Source organism: Stegostoma tigrinum, unplaced genomic scaffold (assembly GCF_030684315.1).
Source record: "Stegostoma tigrinum isolate sSteTig4 unplaced genomic scaffold, sSteTig4.hap1 scaffold_68, whole genome shotgun sequence".
NCBI classification, from domain to species: Eukaryota; Metazoa; Chordata; class Chondrichthyes; order Orectolobiformes; family Stegostomatidae; genus Stegostoma; species Stegostoma tigrinum.
In genome coordinates this window covers 1,885,543-1,903,797 of record NW_026728622.1, presented here as the reverse complement: position 1 = coordinate 1,903,797, position 18,255 = coordinate 1,885,543, and the positions used below count along the sequence as shown (strand labels likewise).

The window sequence follows — 18,255 nt, the reverse complement described above, 5'->3', positions numbered from 1 at the left end:
GAAAAGAAGATAGGTGGAGAGAGTATAGGTGGGGAGGTAGGGAGGGGATAGGTCAGTCCAGGGAAGACGGACAGGTCAAGGAGGTGGGATGAGGTTAGTAGGTAGATGGGGGTGCGGCTAGGGGTGGGAGAAGGGATGGGTGAGAGGAAGAACAGATTAGGGAGGCAGAGACAGGTTGGACTGGTTTTGGGATGCAGTGGGTGAAGGGGAAGAGCTGGGCTGGTTGTGTGGTGCAGTGGGGGGAGGGGACGAATTGGGCTGGTTTAGGGATGCGGTGGGAGAGATTTTGAAACTGGTGAAGTCCACGTTGATACCATTATGCTGCAGGGTTCCCAGGCGGAATATGAGTTGCTGTTCCTGCAACCTTGGGGTGGCATCATTGTGGCACTGCAGGAGGCCCATGATGGCCATGTCATCTAAAGAATGGGAGGGGGAGTGGAAATGGTTTGCGACTGGGAGGTGCAGTTGTTTGTTGCGAACTGAGCGGAGGTGTTCTGCAAAGCGGTCCCCAAGCCTCCGCTTGGTTTCCCCAATGTTGAGGAAACCACACCGGGTACAGTGGATGCAGTATACCACATTGGCAGATGTGCAGATGAACCTCTGCTTAATGTGGAATGTCATCTTGGGGCCTGGGATAGGGGTGAGGGAGGTGGTGTGGGGGCAAGTGTAGCATTTCCTGCGGTTGCAGGGGAAAGTGTCGGGTGTGGTGGGGTTGGAGGGCAGTGTGGAGCGAACAAGGGAGTCACGGAGAGAGTGGTCTCTCCGGAAAGCAGACAGGGGTGGGGATGGAAAAATGTCTTGGGTGGTGAGGTCGGATTGTAGATGTCGGAAGTGTCAGAGGATGATGCGTTGTATCCGGAGGTTGGTGGGGTGGTGTGTGAGAACGAGGGGGATCCTCTTGGGGCGGTTGTGGTGGGGGCGGGGTGTGAGGGATGTGTTGCGGGAAATATGGGAGATGCGGTCAAGGGCGTTCTCGATCACTGTGGGGGGCAAGTTGCGGTCCTTGAAGAACTTGGACATCTGGGATGTGCGGGAGTGGAATGTCTTATCGTGGGAGCAGAAGCGGCGGAGGCGGAGGAATTGGGAATAGGGGATGGAATTTTTGCAGGATGGTGGGTGGGAGGAGGTGTATTCTGGGTAGCTGTGGGAGTCGGTGGGCTTGAAATGGACATCAGTTACAAGCTGGTTGCCTGAAATGGAGACTGAGAGGTCCAGGAAGGTGAGGGATGTGCTGGAGATGGCCCAGGTGAACTGAAGGTTGGGGTGGAAGGTGTTGGTGAAGTGGATGAACTGTTTGAGCTCCTCTGGGGAGCAAGAGGCGGCACCGATACAGTCATCAATGTACCGGAGGAAGAGGTGGGGTTTGGGGCCTCCAGTGACAGTGCAGCACTCCCTTAATATTGTGAAAGATTTTACGACCAGAGGCCACATTTTCAAATTGGTTGCCAATTAATTTAGGGGAAGAATTACTTCTTTCAGGTTGTAGCAATCCATTGAACACTTTAGCAGAGAAGGTTTTAGAGGTAATGCCATTAATTATATGCTCGGCTGAGATGGCCAGGTTAATTTTTAAATCAAGGAACAACGACAATGAGAAAAGGGTAGCCTTTACAGTGGAAGATACTTCAAGGATCCCCTTATTACTAAAGAATACAGGGAGGAATTAAACACATCACTACCACACCATCACTACCATGAGAGAAGTTGTAGTAGACAATCTAATGGAGTGAAAGCAGATTGGACTCTTCGCCGTGATGGTTGACTTTCTAAGATTCTAAACAATGAGCTTCAGAGTCGGTATATGCATTGACTGTAATTTCCCAAAAAGGTTCAGATTCTCGAGAAGCATCTGAGGGCTGGAAAAATGCTGATGTGATGTCCCTATTTAAAAAGGAGAGAGGCAAAAAGAAGATAACTACAACCGAACCAGTCTAATATTGTTGGAAATGTGTGGCAATCAACTATGAAGAAAATAATAGCAGGACATTTGGAAAATCATAATCTAATCAAACAGAATCACCATAGCCTGATGAAAGAGAAATTATGTCTGGCTAATTTGTTTGGGTTTTTGGAGGAAGTTTTGGGAGGAGAATTAACAGAGGAAAACCAGTAAATGTGTTGTGTTTGGACTTGGAGAAAGCATTGAGAATGTACACAAAAGTAATAAGCTAAGAGCTGAGGTTTTGAAGGTAGTATATTGCTATGGATCAGTATGCTTTGCATGTTCTGGAAGAAGAGATCACATCTCGAGTGAAATGCACCAAGTGAATATATATTTTGGGGAACTTGGTGGCAATGCGGTAAGTCAGTGCAGAGTGTAAGAGGTGCCATTTGCTTGCTTTTTTTGCCTTATAGTTCATAAGCATTTTTTTTTGAGACAGGGTGAATTGAAGCCAGAATCAGGGTGAACCAGGTTCATTGGTTGGTGATCGCTACTGGTTTAAGAATCTATTATCGGTAGCTTTCAGATTGAAAGTAAATCGGAGAAATATTTACAGGCTACAAACTAAAAGACCAGAATGTTTTCAAATCAAATTAAGAGCGAAGTAATTGAAATGGAGATGCCAGGCCAGATGATGATTTGTACCTACATGACGGGCGAGTGGTCAGGCCCCATACTCCAGCTTACGTCTGATGAACTGGAATCTCAGTTTTGACCAATCAACAAATCATGTGGGGCAGAGTTACCAGGGAATGCTGTGCTTCAGGAGGCAGTCACACACCTTAGATTAACTAGCTGAAATTCGGTCAGTGGCCAATGACAAAGAACAGGGCAGGTGGAAGGATCCAGGATGTAGTGCAGAAGGAACCTTGGCCTTTGATCTTATCGAACAGGTTTGAGATTCTTTCTTCGTGTGTGGATGAGAGTGCAGGGTATAGGGAAGATGAGTAAACTGACTGTAGCACTGTGGTATAGGTGGGACATTCAGGAGGGGATAAAAAGTGAAATGTAGTTATAATCAGAGGTAGTATAGTTAGGGGAATGAACACTGTTCGTTGTGACCAGGATCGAGAGTCTCGAAAGTAGTGTTGCCTGCCTGGTGCCCAGGTTCAGGAGATTCCATCTCGGCTACAAAGGAACTTGAAGTGGGAGGAGTAGAAATCCAGCTATCGTGGTCCACACAGGTACCATTGATATGGAAGAAAGAGGAAAGAGGTTCTCCTGAGGGATTATGAGCACCGAGGTGCTGAGGTGAGAAAGCAGAACCAGAATTGTAATAATCTCTGGATTATTATCTGAGCAATTTGGCACGGTGTGAACATAATTATAGATGTACATTGTTCAAATGGTGGCATGGCAGAAATGTGTTTGAATTCATGGGACATTGGCATCGGTACGGGGAAGGAGGGAGTCGTTCTGGTGTTATAGGCTCGACGAGAATCATATTGGGACAAGTATCCTCGCAAAATACAGAGCTAGGCCTGGGGCTAGGGCGTTAAAATAAAAAGTGTGGAGTGGGTGAGCTCAGTTGCATGGAAAATTGTGGAAAAGGTTAGAAGCTGGTAAGTGCTCAGCAAAGTTTCCAGAGCAAGTAATAGGACAAAAAGTTTGGAAATGGTCAGGAGTCTCACTTCAGCTGCAGCAGATAAGAAGGGTGGCTGTAAATGCCAGACTGAAGATCTTGTATTGAATTGCAGGGAGTGTATGAAACAAAGTGAATGTTTTTGTGGAGCAGATTGAAATTGACAGATACATCACTCTGGGTATCACAGAGAGGTGGTTGTTCGGGGATAAGTGTTGGGAACGAAATAGCCAATGATTCATGTCCGATAGAAAGAACAGGCAAATGGGCAGAGATAACAAAGTGTGGAGCTGGATGAGCACAGCAGGCCAAGCAGCATCTCAGGAGCGTAAAAGCTGACGTTTTGTGCCGAGACCCTTCTACTTCTGTGTGTTCATCCTGATCCACACTTTGTTATCTTGGATTCTGAAGCATCTGCAGTTCCCATTATCTCCGATACAAATGGACAGAGATGCCAGGGTTGGCTTGTCAGTAAGAAATGAGGTCGCGCTGAAGGAACCACAGCTCTTGTGCTTGTTTATTAATGACTTGGAGGAAAGAGGTGCATGTGCTGTGGCTAAATTTGCAGATGACTGAAAAAATATTTAGAAAGACAAGGCATGGCCCAGAAACAGAGATTTACCGGGATGTCACTTGGATCGGAATGTATTAGCTATAAGGAGGGTTTGGTGGAAGTGCTGTGTCATGATAAATGTAATGAGATCAACCATGATCTCACCGAATGATGGAGGAATATTCAATGGGCCAAATGGCTTTTTTTGTGAGTCTTCTTGTTTGACAATGCATTCATGAAGGTGTTTTTTTTTTCTCTCTTGGATAAGATGTGAAAATGAAATGTATACGAGATAATGGGAACTGCAGATGCTGGAGAATCCAAGACAACAAAATGTGAGGCTGGATGAACACAGCAGGCCAAGCAGCATCTCAGGAGGACAAAAGTGCTCCTGAGATGCTGCTTGGCCTGCTGTGTTCATCCAGCCTCACATTTTGTTGTCATGAAATGTATACACTTCCTTTTCATCTGGGAATAAATAATTGTTCTGAACGATTTCCATTGACTAATAGCAATCTGTCAAGCTTCGCAATGTAAAGAGATTTTTAGCTTCTTTTTCATTGTAAAGGTATTCTTTGGAATTAATTTGGCATATATTATTTGCATCTCAGGAAGTATGTTCATCACTGCATCTCAAAAAGTGCTCTGTTGTATGACAGTAGCTTTTTAAAGATCACTTCAATGGTTGTGATTTTGAGTTGCCATAACACACATTAAATTACACTGTTGTCCAATCTGTCCATGATTATTTCATTATCTTATGTTTCAAACAGACAAGGAAATATTGGTGATGCAATGAAGAGTTTGATTCTCAAATATAATTGCTGTTATAGTTTCCACTTGGAAGAAAGATTCACATCAAATTGACTGGTCAAGTAAATGGGACACTGACTGTGAGTACTTTGAATGTTCGAGTTATTCCTGAAATGAAAGTTATGACCTTGATGATTTCTCTTTCATGCAGATATAGAACATAGAACATAGAACAGTACAGCACAGAACAGGCCCTTCAGCCCACAATGTTGTGCCGACCATTGATCCTCATGTATGCACCCTCAAATTTCTGTGACCATATACATGTCCAGCAGTCTCTTAAATGACCCCAATGACCTTGCTTCCACAACTGCTGCTGGCAACGCATTCCATGCTCCCACAACTCTCTGCGCTAAGAACCCGCCTCTGACATCCCCTCGATACTTTCCACCAACCAGCTTAAAACTATGACCCCTCGTGCTAGCCATTTCTGCCCTGGGAAATCGTCTCTGGCTATCAACTCTATCCACGCCTCTCACTATCCCGTATACCTCAACCAGGTCCCCTCTCCTCCTGCCTTTCTCCAATGAAGAGACCGAGCTCAGTCAACCTCTCTTCCTAAGATAAGCCCTCCAGTCCAGGCAGCACCCCGGCAAACCCCCGCCGAACCCCCCCCCAAAGCATCCACATCCTTCCCACAAGAGGGCGCCCAGAACTGGACGCAGCACTCCAAGTGCGGTCCAACCAAAGTCCCATAGAGCTGCAACAAGATCTCACGACTCTGAAACTCAATCCCCCTGTTAATGAAAGCCAAAACACCATATGCTTTCTTAACAACCCCGTCCACCTGGGTGGCCATCCTAAGGGATCCATGTATCTGCACACCAAGATCCATGTATCTGCACACCAAGATAACTAAATATTTTGTCAGGAATGTGTTCTGAGGGAAAATGTGGATAGTGGGTCTATGCTGGTTTGTCCCATATATAGGGAATGTGTCTACATTGAGATCGTCTTACTCAGAATCATGAAGCTGGGGTGTGGGGAAAGACAGGACTGTTTGAGTACAGTCGAGCACATCTGACTGTGTTAATCACAAAAAATAGCCTCTAGGTTTGAGTCCTGTCATGGTCAGCGAATATTATTTGTGTAAATATCAACCTCTTCAATCTATCCTTAATACTGAAATTTCTAATTCCTGTCAATATGAAGAGACTCTTTTAAAATATCCTCTAGGTTAGTGGTTCAGGCATAAAAATGTGATATGTATATTTATGTATATACATGTACATGCGTAATCTGAAAAGATAATGAGTATAAATCACTTGTTACAAGGTGAGAATGAGTTATCCAGATAGTAAGAACTGCCAATGTTGGTGTCTGAGATAACACATTGTGGAGCTGGAGGAACACAGCAGGGCAGGCAGCATCAGAGGCTCAAGAAAGTTGAGGTTTTGGATCAGGACCCTTCCTGAGAAATGGAGGGTGGAAGGGAGCTCAGAAACAAATAGCATGGAGGGGGAGGAGGTGCTGGGGAATGTAGGTGGGATGGTAATAAGTGAGTACTATCCAGATTGGAACAGATTTTCCCCAGGGGGTATTGAATACGAATTCCAAATCACTCTCAAAATCTTAGTGACTGTTAACGTTGATGTTTTTTGTCTGTGTGTTTCAGTAATTGCATGACAGTTGAATGGTTCGTTGAGAGTGAGGAACCTATGGACTCTCACACACCAAGATGGAATTTAGTTCGAAGAGTGACTTCAAAATAGTTGCTTGTTTTTAAAATCTTGACCGTTTTTGCTGTCCAGTTGAATGAATTTAGCTCATACTGCTTCAATAGGAATTAGTGTTTAATAGGAACATATTTGTGAAACTTACAGTTTCGCAAGTTTTAGCTTAAACTGGTGGAGACTTTCGGTGCTTGCAAAAAGGCTCATCTCTCCATTAATACCGAAGGAAAATTGGAGTTTAAAAGTAAGTTCACCTGCTGTCAGGGAATGAAATGTTAATGTTGACTCGAACATAATTTTTAAAAAAGTCATATATTTGTGTAACACTGAACTCAAATTAAAATTTGGATATGCTAGTTTTACAGATGGTTGGATATTGAATTCATTTTAAATGAGTGTGAAGATCACTTTAAATCCAGCATATTTGTGAAGAAAAGAAATAGCATGTCAAATAAAATTAACTGCATGACTCTTCATAGCCCTATATGTAGAATTTCATTCCGAACTATGAGACAGTTGTGACCCCATACTACCTCAGTGCTCATGGCAAGAGTAAGACTCCTGTTTGACGTGCTGTGCACTGCATGGAATGGCGGCAACATCAGATTCATTGATGCTTGAGAATCAAAAGAATATGACAATAAGATTTAAAATCAAAATCTCATTGAACACTTCAAGGAATGTATTACAGGAAGAGGGGGAAAGCATGTATGACTAATAGAAGGTGGTGGCGCAGATCACATAGACCTGTGTGCTAAAACTTAGCACAAATTTCACATTGAATGGAACAGTTTAAACAGGCTGGAGGAAGCAGACATGCCAGCCCAAACTTTTTGAATTTGAGCGTTCTGTTCGTAAACATCAGCAAAATTGTGGGAAACATGTTTATTCTTTCTCTTTTATTGCACAGAACCATACGATTAGACTGTTTTGATGAGGAATTGAAAGATTATGTGTCCCATCCGTTTGACTCACAGTTTGGTACCATAGGTTGGTACGATCTTCGTTGGAGAAGGAAAAGGAATGTTCCAGATACAGAAAATCGTCAAACCATTTACTACAAAGTCCGTTTCTGGTTAGTATTAATTAATGCAGTTAACATTTTTAGATTGACATGATTGCACAATGGAGTCAATAAGAAAATTCCATCTGATATTCCACATAAATTTTAAGTGGATATTAAAGCAGCTCATTTCTTTTTCACGCTGTCTGCTGCTTTCAAGAATGGTTGTCTTATTGTCGAAATGTTTAGCATTGACTCCATGGCTTCTTCCATTAGCTCACATTGAAACACATGTTTCTTCAGCCAAAAATGCACGTTTACTCGGTGTAGCTTGACTAACCTTCCCCTGTGGTCGTTCCCCTGAAATCCCCTGCAGTAGCTCCCCTGAAAAACAACTATACCATTTTGGATACTGTTCCGGGGGATGACTTAGCAGGGGTATGCAGTAGGGTGCAGGTCTCTGGCACAGAGTCTGTCCCTCTTGCACAGAAGGGAAGCGGGGATAGGAAGAGAATGATAGTCATTGGGGACTCAATAGTTAGAGGCACTGATAGAAGATTTGCCGGGAACGAAAGAGACTCACGATTGGTGTGTTGCCTACCAGGTGCCAGGGTCTGTGATGTCACGAATATCCTGGGTGGGAAATTGGCTCGTGCCATTCGGTTGGATTTAAACGAGCTCAGAAGTGGGATGGGAAACTGAGGTGTAGTCCTAGTACACAGGAGGATGAGCATAGGGAGGACATGGTCAGGACCTCACTGTCACAGAAGTGTGCTGGCAGACAGCAAGCTGGATTGAAGTGTGACGACTTTAATGCCGGGAGTATCCGGAATAATGTAGGTGAGCTTGCAGCTTGGATAGGTACCTGGGACTTCGATGTTGTGGCCATTTCGGAGGCATGGATAGAGCAGGGTCAGGAATGGATGTTGCAGGTTCTCGGGTGTAGATCTTTCATTAAGGTCTGGGAAGGTGGTAAAAGAGGGGGAGGTGTGGCTTTGTTGGTCAAGGACAGTATAACGGCGGCTGAAAGAACCTTTGAGGACTCGTCTACTGCGGTGGTATGGGCTGAGGTTGCCAAGGAAGGTTTGTCGACTGAGTCAGTGTGGGTGGATGTTCGGAACAGCAAGGCAACAGTCACTTCACTGGGGGTTTTCTACAGACCCCAAATAGCAGTTGGGAGATCGAAGAACTCATTGGCCGGCAGATTGTTGAAAAGTGCAAACGTATCAGGGTTGTTGTTGTGGGTGACTTCAACTTTCCCAATATAGATCGAAACCTCCTTAGTGCAGATTGTTTGGATGGAGCCGTTTTTGTCAGGTGTGTTCAGGAGGGTTTCCTGACTCAGTATGTGGACAGGCCGACGAGGCAGGAGGCCATTTTGGATTTGGTGCTGGGGATGAGCCAGGACACGTGTCAGATCTCGTGGTGGGAGAACACTTTGACGACAGTGACCGCAAGAGCCTCCCATTTACCATCGCCATGGAAAGGGAAAGGAGCCGTTACCAGGGGAAGATATTTCACTGGGGTCAAGGAAACTATGATGCTCTCAGACAGGAGTTGGGAAGTACAGATTGGGAGCAATTGTTCCACAGAAAGGGCGCAGCAGACATGTGGAGGCTGTTCAAGGAGCAGTTGTTGCGAGTGATGTATAAATTTGTTCCTCTGAGACAGGGTAGAAGGGGTAAGATTAAGGAGCCTTGGATGACGGGTACAGAGGTGCTTCTTGTCAAAAAGAAAAGGCAGCGTACGTAAGGTGGAGGAAGTGAGGGTCTAGCACAGCTTTAGAGTATTACAGGCCTGCTGGGAAGGAGTTCAAAAGATATTGCCTGTCCAATTGTTACCTGTTACAACCTTTGCGTCCACGCTTGCTCATTCAATGGTGTCAAGATGCCAGCAGTGCATGTACCTTCTCCATCCCCTAATGCCATCAGCTCACACAAGACATAGCCCATACTTAAAATCTTCTGATCAACCAAAGTTCATTGTAATGGACATTTTAGTTATCTGTCATGAAACGAAAACTGATTCTGACTGGCATGACCTGCAGTGCAAATGAATATCATCTGCGAAACGAGATTCCTTATGGGCTTGCAGCCGCTACAAATAATTGCTTTTCAAAGACGTTGCACACATACATTTTTTTCTCCTATTACCTTAGATTATTTTTTTGTTTATGCATGTTGTGTGGGTTTCCAGTCAGGCCCATAAACACAGGTTGATGCAGTCACTGTTACAACAGGGTATTGAAGGAGAATTTGTGATCTTTGGAGTTTCATTCCAGTGTATGAAGGAGTGCATCATCAAGCCACTTCAGAGCACTACTGGCGACAAATTGTTGCAAGTTTTCAAGTGTTACCGATCGTCACATAAAATATGGCCTTTTTGTTGTTGTGCTATTCATCTTAACTGCACCATATCTAGTATTTAGGCTTGGAAACTATTTCAAGTTTTTTGATTTACTTGTTCAAAATCATTTATGATTGTTGTCATGATATCTACAATATGTTATTTTGATTGGACATAGAGGATTGGATCTGTCTTAATGGAAATAATGTATGCGCTTATAAAACCCCTTCTGGGCAAGGTAGTTGCTCAGTGGTCAGAGCTGCTCATGCACTGGGGAGCCAATTGAAATTCCAGTCTTGGGTAACTATCTGTGTGGAACTGACATGTCCTCCCCGCGTCTGCGAGGGGCTTCCGCCAGGTGCTGCAGTTTCCTCCCATTGTTCAAAGATGTGCAGGTCCTTATATGTGATTTGTGAAGCATTTCTTAAATGTTTCAATCCTGCCAGCATCCAGTGCCTTGGACAAAATAACTGGAGATGAATAAAAGATACTGTGCCTTTTGACACCATTTCCTGCTGGATTTTCATCAATCCTGCTTTATATCAGTGACAACTTCCATGACCTTTTTTGATGCTCTGTCTGAATTGACAGTCTAGTTCCAAATATTTGTTGTGCAGTATTTCAAGGTCTCTGTTACAGCATACCCATGAATGTCCACTTCAAAAGATACTTCCATATCATAGAATCCCTACGGTGTGGAAACAAGCCCCTTTTGACCCAAGAAGTCCACGGTCACCCTCCAAAGAGCGTCTCACCCTGACTCATCCCCCGACCCTTTCCTCAGTAACCCTACATTTCCCATGACTAACACACCTAATCTACACATCCCTAAACACAATGGGCAAGTTTGGCATGGCCCATACATTGAGCCTGCACAACACTTTTGTCAAACATTAAGATTGACAAGTCGCCAGGCCCGGATCAGATTTGTCCTCGGCTGCTTTGGGAAGCGAGAAATGCAATTGCTTCGCCACTTGCGAAGATCTTTGCATCCTCGCTCTCCACTGGAGTCGTACCTGAGGACTGGAGAGAGGCAAATGTAATTCCTCTCTTCAAGAAAGGAAATAGGGAAATCCCCGGCAATTATAGACCGGTAAGTCTCACGTCTGTCGTCTGCAAGGTGTTAGAAAGGATTCTGAGGGATAAGATTTATGACCATCTGGAAGAGCATGGCTTGATCAAATACAGTCAAGACGGCTTTGTGAGGGGTAGGTCATGCCTTACAAACCTTATCGAGTTTTTTGAGGATGTGACTAGTAAGGTTGATGAGGGTCAAGCTGTGGATGTGGTGTATATGGACTTCAGTAAGGCATTTGATAAGGTTCCCCATGGAAGGCTCATTCAGAAGGTCAGGAGGAATGGGATACAGGGGAACTTAGCTGCTTGGATACAGAATTGGCTGGCCAACAGAAGACAGCGAGTGGTAGTAGAAGGAAAATATTCTGCCTGGAAGTCAGTGGTGAGTGGGGTTCCACAGGGCTCTGTCCTTGGGCCTCTACTGTTTGTAATTTTTATTAATGACTTGGACGAGGGAATTGAAGGATGGGTCAGCAAGTTTGCAGACGACACAAAGGTCGGAGGTGTCGTTGACAGTGTAGAGGGCTGTTGTAGGCTGCAGCGGGACATTGACAGGATGCAGAGATGGGCTGAGAGGTGGCAGATGGAGTTCAACCTGGATAAATGCGAGGTGATGCATTTTGGAAGGTCGAATTTGAAAGCTGAGTACAGGATTAAGGATAGGATTCTTGGCAGCGTGGAGGAACAGAGGGATCTTGGTGTGCAGATACATAGATCCCTTAAAATGGCCACCCAAGTGGACAGGGTTGTTAAGAAAGCATATGGTGTTTTGGCTTTCATTAACAGGGGGATTGAGTTTAAGAGTCGTGAGATCTTGTTGCAGCTCTATAAAACTTTGGTTAGACCGCACTTGGAATACTGCGTCCAGTTCTGGGCGCCCTATTATAGGAAAGATGTGGATGCTTTGGAGAGGGTTCAGAGGAGGTTTACCAGGATGCTGCCTGGACTGGAGGGCTTATCTTATGAAGAGAGGTTGACTGAGCTCGGTCTCTTTTCATTGGAGAAAAGGAGGAGGAGAGGGGACCTAATTGAGGTATACAAGATAATGAGAGGCATAGATAGAGTTGATAGCCAGAGACTATTTCCCAGGGCAGAAATGGCTAGCACGAGGGGTCATAGTTTTAAGCTGGTTGGTGGAAAGTATAGAGGGGATGTCAGAGGCAGGTTCTTTACGCAGAGAGTTGTGAGAGCATGGAATGCGTTGCCAGCAGCAGTTGTGGAAGCAAGGTCATTGGGGTCATTTAAGAGACTGCTGGACATGCATATGGTCACAGAAATTTGAGGGTGCATCCATGAGGATCAATGGTCGGCACAACATTGTGGGCTGAAGGGCCTGTTCTGTGCTGTACTGTTCTATGTTCTATGTTCTATGTTCTATGTTCTATCTTTGGACTGTGGGAGGAAACCAGAGCACCCAGCAGGAACCCATGCAGGCATGGGCAGAATGTACAAACTCCGCACAGAAGATCGTCCAACGGTGGGATCGAACCTGGGTCCCTGGCGCTGTGAGTCAGCAGTGCTAACCACTGAGCCACCGTGCTGCCCTTGGAGTTAGACAGAGCTTGCTTGTTCCTGGGTGGCCTCAAATTGCCAACCTCCACTTAGTGGCAAAAGTGCTGACCAACTGCCCTCATCTTCACTGGTTTTTGCTTTGTATCATTGAATTCAATCCTTAAAACTCTATGATAAATATTTAAATTTCCATTGATATGTGAGCGTTGTTTTTAGTACGCAATATTGGTTTATTATGTTTCATTGGTACATAATGAATATTTTATGTATATGCAAATAGGCAAGTTGGTAACGATGCAGTCCACAGACCTGGAGGATAATAACACTGTCCTTCAATCGCCCACGATGCCCTCTGCAAATTGGTAGAAAACAAAAATTTCTATAAAATTCATCTCTCCTCCCGTCAGTCGATCAAAATTAATTCAGGATTTTGTACAGGCCAATAACCGTAAGATTACACGAGCCTAAACAAAACTACTGGCTCATATGAGTTCAGTAAAGTGAAAGGGCAACAATAGAGGTAGTAGGAACTGCAGATGCTGGAGAATCTGAGATAAGAAGGTGTAAAGCTGGATGAACACAGCAGGCCAAGCAGTATCATCCGGCTCGACACCTTGTTATCTCAGATTCTCCAGCGCCAATTTTCTGAAGTAGGGTCTCGTCCCGAAACATCAGCTTTCTTGCTTCTCTGATGCTGCTTGACCTGCTGTGTTAGAACATAGAACATAGAACATAGAACATAGAACAGTACAGCACAGAACAGGCCCTTCAGCCCACAATGTTGTGCCGACCATTGATCCTCATGGATGCACCCTCAAATTTCTGTGACCATATGCATGTCCAGCAGTCTCTTAAATGACCCCAATGACCTTGCTTCCACAACTGCTGCTGGCAACGCATTCCATGCTCTCACAACTCTCTGCGTAAAGAACCTGCCTCTGACATCCCCTCTATACTTTCCACCAACCAGCTTAAAACTATGACCCCTCGTGTTCATCCAGCTCTCCACCTTGGGCAACAATAGAGTATGCTTTAAGTCACTAGATATGTTACATGGGTTTGTCTTCCTTAGGGTGGAGTTAGTGGAACCGAAAAAGATGTCTCCCTCACAGCGTTTGTGACAAAAGAATTGCATCGTTCCTTGGCGGCCTTTCAACAGAACAATATTCAGAGATTTCCCGAGTGGTAAGAATGTAACTTCTTTTACTTCTCTTTATCTCACTTTTTCCAACAATTGGAAAATAGATTTTAGAAATAACGTCGAGCTGATGAAGTGTGAAAAGAAGAATAATTCCAAGCAGTGGTGGGAGTAGGTCAGTGAGGTGGGAGGAGTGGATAGGTGGGAGAGAAGGCGGACAGGTCATGGAGGCGGGGATGAGGGGAGGAACTAGTCTTGGGATGAGGCTGGCGGGTGGGGAGATTTTGAGGGTGGCCAAGTCCACATTGAGGCTATTGAGTTGGAAGCTCCCGAGGCGGAATGTGAGGTGCTGCTCCTCCAGTTTCTGGGTGGTCTGGTTGTGACACTGGAAGAGGCCCAGGATGGACATGTCATTCAGGGAGTGGGAGGGGGAGTTGAAGTGATGCAATGATTTGGATATGAAAATAGAAGGTGTGGTTAGTAAGTTTCCCAATGATTGAAGGTGTAGTAGCCAGCCAAGAAGGTCACCTCAGAATACAATGGGACATTGACAAGGGCCAATAAACTGAGGAATGGCAGATGGTGTTGAGGTTAGACAAATGTGAGGTGCTACATTTTGGAAAGGCAAATCAGGGCAGCACGTATACACTAGGATGCAGTGATTGATGGAAATGTGACGCAGTGACTAAGTGAAATGGGACACAGTGACTGATGGAAAGGAGATGCAGTGACTGACTGAAATGGGATTGCCGTGACTGTGGAAAGGAGATGCAGTGACTGAGGGAAATGGGATGCAGTGACTGAGGGAAATGGGATGCAGTGACTGAGGGAAATGGGATCCTGCGACTGAAGGTAATGGGATGCAGTGACTGAGGGTAATGTGATGCAGTGACTGAGTGAAATGGGATGCAGTGACTGAGGGGAATCGGCTGCAGTGAATGAGGACAATGGGATGCAGTGACTGGGAAATGGGATGCAGTGACTGGGAAATGGGATGCAGTGACTAGGAAATGGGATGCAGTGACTATGGGAAATGGGACGCAGTGACTGAGTGAAATGGGATGCAGTGACTGAGGGAAATGGGATGCAGTGACTGAGTGAAATGGGACGCAGTGACTGAGTGAAATGGGATTGCCGTGACGGATGGAAATGGGATGCCCTGACTGAGTGTAAGGTGAAGCATTGAGTGAAATGGGATGCACTGGCTGTGTGAATTGGGATGCAGTGGCTGTGTGAATAGGGATGCAGTGACTGAGGGAAAGGAGATGCAGTGTCTGTTTGAAATGGGATGCTGCGACTGAAGTGAATGGGATGCCGTGTCTGTGGGGAATGGGATGCAGTGACTGTGGGGAATGGGGTGCAGCGACTGTGGGGAATGAGATGCAGTGACTGAATAAAGGGGATGCAGTGACTGATGGAAATGGGATGCAGTGAATGAGGGAAATGGGATTCAGTGACTGTGGGGAATGGGATGCAGTGACTGAGGAAAATGAGATTCAGTGACTGAGATAAATGGGATGCTGTGACTGATGGAAATGGGATGCAGTGAATGAGGGAAATGGGATTCAGTGACTGAGTGAAATGTGATGCAGTGACTGTGGTGAAGGAGATGCAGTGACTGAGGGAAATGGGATGCAGTGACTGCGTGAAATGGGATGCAGTGACTGAGGTACTGGGAAGGAGTGACTGAGTTCATGGGGATGCAGTGCCCGAGCGGACTTGGGGTGCAGTGAGTGAGGGAAATGGGATACAGTGCCTGAGTGAAATGGGATGCAGTGACTGAGTGAAATGAGATGCAGTGACTGAGTGAAATGAGATGCAGTGACTGAGGGAAATGGGAAGCATTGACTGAGTGAAATGCGATGCAGAGACTGCGGGAAAGGAGATGCTGTGACTATGGGAAATGGGATGCAGTGAGTGTGGGAAATTGAATGCAGCGCCTGTGAGATACGGGAAACAGTGACCGAGGGAAATGGAATGCAGTGACTATGGTGAACGAGATGCAGTGACTGAGTGAAATGTGATGCAGTGACTGTGTGAAATGTGATGCAGTGACTGAGTGAAATGTGATGCAGTGACTGAGTGAAATGTGATGCAGTGACTGAGTGACTGAGGGAAATGGGATGCAGTCTCTGAGTGAAATGTGTTGCAGCCACTGAGTGAAATGTGTTGCAGTCACTGAGTGAAATGGGACGCATCACTGAGTGAAATGGGACGCAGTGACTGAGGGAAATGGGATGCAGTCACTGAGTGAAATGACATGCAGTGACTAAGTGAAATGGGAATCACTGACTGAGTGAAATGCGATGCAGTGACTGAGGGAAATGGGAAGCATTGACTGAGTGAAATGCGATGCAGAGACTGCGGGAAAGGAGATGCTGTGACTATGGGAAATGGGATGCAGTGAGTGTGGGAAATTGAATGCAGCACCTGTGAGATACGGGAAACAGTGACCGAGGGAAATGGAATGCAGTGACTATGGTGAACGAGATGCAGTGACTGAGTGAAATGTGATGCAGTGACTGTGTGAAATGTGATGCAGTGACTGAGTGAAATGTGATGCAGTGACTGAGTGAAATGTGATGCAGTGACTGAGTGACTGAGGGAAATGGGATGCAGTCTCTGAGTGAAATGTGTTGCAGCCACTGAGTGAAATGTGTTGCAGTCACTGAGTGAAATGGGACGCATCACTGAGTGAAATGGGACGCAGTGACTGAGGGAAATGGGATGCAGTCACTGAGTGAAATGACATGCAGTGACTAAGTGAAATGGGAAGCACTGACTGAGTGAAATGCGATGCAGTGACTGAGTGAAATGAGATGCCTTGTTTGATGGAAATATGATGGAGTAACTGACGGAAATGAGATGCAGTGACTGAGTGAAAAGTGATGCAGTGACTGAGTGAAAAGTGATGCAGTGACTGAGTGAAATGGGATGCAGTGACTGAGGAGAATGGGATGCAGCGACTGAGAGAAATGGGATGCAGTGACTGGGAAATGGGATGTAGTGATTGATGGAAATGGGACGCAGTGACTAAGTGAAATGGGACGCAGTGATTGATGGAAAGGAGATGCAGTGACTCTGTGAAATGGGATGCAGTGACTGAGTGAAATGGGATGCAGTGACTGAGTAAAATGGGATTGCCGTGACTGTGGAAAGGAGATGCAGTGACTGAGGAAATGGGATGCAGTGACTGAGGAAATGGGATGCAGCGACTGAGGGAAATGGGATGCAGTGACTGAGGGAAATGATTTGCCGAGACTGAGTGAACTGGGATCCAGTGACTGATGGAAATGGTATGCAGTGACTGAGGGAAATGGGATGCACTGACTGACGGAAATGGAATGCAGTGTCTGTTGGAAATGGGATGCTGCGACTGAAGGTAATGGGATGCCGTGACTGAGGGTAATGGGATGCAGTGACTGAGTGAAATGGGATGCAGTGACTGGGAAATGGGATGCAGTGACGATGGGAAATGGGACGCAGTGACTGAGTGAAATGGGACGCAGTGACTGATGGAAAGGAGATGCAGTGACTCTGTGAAATGGGATGCAGTGACTGATGGAAATGGGATGCAGTGACTGATGGAAATGGGATACAGTGTCTGACGGAAATTGAATGCAGCATCAGTGAGAAACGGGATGCAGTGACTGAGAGAAATGGGATCCAGCGACTGAGGGAAATGGAACGCCGTGACTGAGGGAAATGGGATGCAGTGACTGAGTGAAATGGGAAGCAGTGACTGATGGAAATTGGACGCCGTGACTTGGGGAAAGGAGATGCAGTGACTGTGGGAAATGGGATGCAGTGACTTACGGAAATGGGATGCAGTGACTGAAGGAAATGGGATGAAGTGACTGAGTGAGATGGGATGCAGTGTCTGAGTGAAATGGGATGCAGTGTCTGAGTGAGATGGGATGCAGTTAATGAGTGAAATGAGATGCAGTGACTGATGGAAATTGGATGCACTGACAGAGTGACATGCGCTGCAGTGCCAGATGGAAATGTGATGCAGTTAGTGTGGGACATGGGATGCAGTGTCTGAGGTACTGGGAAGGAGTGACTGAGGTAATAGGGATGCAGTGCCCAAGGGGGCTTGGGGTGCAGTGACTGATGGAAATGGGATGCAGTGACTGAGTGAAAAGAGATACATTGACTGAGTGAAGTGGAATGCAGTAACTGAGGGAAATGGTATGAAGTGACTGAAGTTAATGGGATGCAGTGACTGAGTGAAATGGGATGCAGTGCCTGAGTGAAGTGGGATGCAGTGACTGAGTGAAGTGGGATGCAGTGACTGAGTGAAGTGGGATGCAGTAACTGAGGGACATGGGATGCAGTGACTGAGGGACATGGGATGCAGTGACTGAGGGAAATGGGATGCAGTGACTTGGTGAAATGGGATGCAGTGACTTGGTGAAATGGGATGCAGTGACTGAGGGACGTGGGATGCAGTGAATGAGGGACGTGGGATGCAGTGACTGAGGGAAATGGGATGCAGTGACTGGGAAATGGGATGCAGTGATTGATGGAAATGGGACGCAGTGACTAAGTGAAATGGGACGCAGTGACTGATGGAAAGGAGATGCAGTCACTCTGTGAAATGGGATGCAGTGACT

The 18,255-nt window shown here is 45.8% G+C and overlaps 1 long non-coding RNA gene across 1 annotated transcript in view; it reads left to right on the top strand.

Moving 5' to 3' along the window:
* The window catches only part of LOC132209154 (uncharacterized), a 251,703-nt gene that overhangs the window by 181,380 nt on the left and 52,068 nt on the right, over positions 1–18,255 (top strand). The window contains exons 4-6 of the long non-coding RNA XR_009445246.1: positions 4,851–4,970; positions 7,474–7,638; positions 13,574–13,686. This is a non-coding gene — a long non-coding RNA (uncharacterized LOC132209154). The remainder of the gene's footprint in view (positions 1–4,850; positions 4,971–7,473; positions 7,639–13,573; positions 13,687–18,255) is intronic.